We start from the raw sequence: 3357 nt of genomic DNA on the forward strand, positions 1-3357 counted from the left end.
CATAAACCTCAGTGTTGTCTTGTACATTCAAAGCCAAAATATTCTATTTTTAAGAGACTACTGCATTCTACCAAGAGCCCTTCTGTTACTGAAGATTTCCCAAATACTCACCTAAAAGTGTTTTTTAAATAGATGTGGCTAGTTCCCTGGGGAGGAGTCCAGTGTCTCTAGTTCAAGCCAACCGTGATAGCCTCCAGCTTCATTTAGCTTCACAGCTCTGTTATCTGGGGAAAAAAATAAGAGCTAGAATGAGACATAAGGAGAGAAGTACAAAACTGCCTTTCCCTGGAAAGATTTAGAGAACTGACAGGCATTATGTTAAATCTGCTATATGGATTATAATATCAACTGCAGAAAAATACTGCAGATGTTGTTAGTATCTGAAAAAAATGATAGATAAGAAAGAAAGAGGAAAAAACCTTCTATCAGAGAATATCTGCCTACTAAAAACAGAAGTTAAAGCCTGTACAAGGTTCTTCCTACAGGCATTTATAAAGGACATGCACCCCTCCACCTAGCATCCTCTTTATGGATGGATTTTATTTCTACCGTAATATGTGCAATGACTGTTATTATCCTGTATGAGAATACATTTGAATGCCACGCCAGCTCAAATAAAAATCGTTGAACGCTTTCATACCACTTCTGTTGGAAGAAAGGACATGCTATAAGCATTGCTATTTGGCCTCGAATTTTGCATAAGGTATATAAAGAGCTGAGTTGAGAAGGAATCTATTATATATTAGAGCTGAAAATTAAAAATGACTTTTATATCTTGGATATGTTAAAATGAAAGCATATACATGTGTTTGTGTGTGTTGTGTGTGTGTTGTGTGTGTGTGTCTAGCAATAGGTATACAAAAACAATTTTGTTTATAGCACTTCTTTCCCACAGTTCATTCAGGTATGTGGCAAATTATGTGACCTCCAATGAACTCACTTATAACAGATTGAAAATATCCAAGTGTGGAAAGATTGCTGGGAATATAGAAAGAAATACTCTAAGTGCTGCAGTACTTACTGCCTCGCAGTTCTTTGACCTTTTCTTCATTTAAAGTGATGCTGATACCTGGAGCAAGGCTATAAAATTAGCAACATAAGAAATATTCTCTTCTCACTCAGCGGAAATACACCTAGGAAAGTAATGCTAATTTATAATACTGTCTGTACTAACACTGACAGAGAAAACTAGGAGATATAATAATGTGGTATAGAACTTACCTAGGCGTGTTCATTCACATTTTATGTATTTGTCTGTTTGCTCCGTTTTGTATTTAATGATATTTGTCAACCCTGTTAAAGAAGAGAAATTAAATCTGCTACTGTGCCCTTAATATTAACTTGTTGCTGTCAGGATACAAGAGTAAAAGTGCTCACAGCTGGAGAGACACAAACTTCAGAATTTCTCTGGAACTGAGGATTAGTTATAATAGTCATGGTATTATTTTCTTTATTCTGTCAATAAACCAACAATAGCTGATTAGAGAAAATTTGCTTAGCGATTGGGTGAAGCTGGGAAAAGACTAGTTGCTAGCCCCGGTGGTAAGAGTTCATCATCATCCTAATGAGCTGCCATAGTGAGAGGCCAAGCACTCCATGACAATGGTGCACACACTAGTCATCAAACACAGGCAGGGCAGGGCTCACAGTAACAAAATCTCAATCCATTCAGGCGAACAGTCCCCCTAAAGAACAGACAAAATATATTTCCCAACAGAAAGAGAAAAGTGCACCAAGAAGAAGGAACAGGAACGTAGCAGTAGCAGCTGTTACACTTTGGGTCAGGGCAGACCTTGTGAACTCTCCTAAGCAGAGACTGGCTCATGGGAATTTGTGGATAAATCCAGGCCAGAGCAAATGCCAGATTATTCTCCCAGCTCTGCCAGTGCTTGAGGGTCCCCATCTGCTTGCTAATAGCATAAAGGACAACATCATCAACCACTGGCAAAAGCACAGCACGCAGGGCTGTGGGTCCCCCAGCGTTCACCCGGACAGGTCACTCTCTCCTTTCTCACTGGTTCGTTTGGCCTTTCTGACTACAGAGCGCCACAAATGCTGTGCACAACAGAGGCTTTAAGTAGCTACTTCTCCATATCCAGAGGTTTAAAGGATTGAGTAAAAGATCTCACTTTAATTTGCTTTGAAGAAGGCTGATTACAATGATGTGTGTTCGCAGGTCCTCAGTTATTTGGTATGTGGTATGTCGTTTCTGATATACACTCCTCCTGGGCTTGTCTTTCATTTCCTACTGTTCCCACCTACTTGAGGTCAGATTCACTGAAAAGCGATTTTGGCTTATGCATCTATAATTATGTCCATCAAATTTCTTTGTAAAGAAAGATAGGAACAACGTGTTGGCCTTATCAGGGAAAACTTGGTCCACTTTACCATCAGATTTTCAGTTTCCATTAGGATCATAGTAAGCTAAGCTAAAGGAAGAAAAAAAATAATAAACTCCCTTTCTAAAGGTCAGCCTTCTTAATTAAATGAAACTCAGGCAGCAGCATTAGAAAATGAAGTGACTGTAGCCTGTGCTCTTTCTGAGGAGACCCTACAGAGTATCCAGCCGATGCTGTCAACAGCAGGGTAAGCCCAATGATTCCCAGATGCGTGGGAGGCTACAGCGTTATCGTGGTGGTTCCATTTTTGCAAAAAAATGAAGTTGTGTGTGACTGTGGCTATAACGGAGGCTCCAAGTCTTGCAACTGCCCTCTGTGTCCAGCCCACATCATTTTCTCCTTCTCCTCGGATTGCCACCACCACCAGTGCCATTGCTTGGCACTTTTTGCTTTTGCTACTGCTGTCTTTCTGCAGAAGCCAATGGGGAGGAAAGATCAGTAAATAGGGGCTGAGCTAGGTACTTTCATACTCAGAAGTCCATGTTAACCTTTTGTGGGAAGTACTGGCACCTCCTTTTATAGAAAAACAAACTGAAATTCAAAGAGGTTAATTATTTGACCCAAGATCACACTCCTGCTAGACTAGACTACCTATCTCCTATTCCCCTTGTTCTTTCCATAAGAACAAATGTTTGTGCTGCTCTGGCTCTATCCCCACTACCTTCACTCCCAGAGTGGCATCTGGGACCACACTGTACCCTCCCAGGATCACAACAGAGCTGACTCTGTTTAGACTTCCAGTCTAGCTCTGTCCTGCCCCTCAGTTGGAAATTTTTTTGCTATAAACAAAAGATTCCAATTAATTATATTTATTAAAACTCTTGGATTTGAGGGTTTTTTCACAGGATGAATTTGAATTTAGGCACAGCTGCCACACTGCTCAACTCCAGAGTGCACTATCAGCATTGAGCTCCAGGGGGAGCCATTGAGATGGTGCAATGTGATGGTAACTTCCAAA

Source organism: Propithecus coquereli, unplaced genomic scaffold, assembly GCF_000956105.1.
Source record: "Propithecus coquereli isolate 6110/MARCELLA unplaced genomic scaffold, Pcoq_1.0 Scaffold43, whole genome shotgun sequence".
Lineage (NCBI taxonomy): Eukaryota > Metazoa > Chordata > Mammalia > Primates > Indriidae > Propithecus > Propithecus coquereli.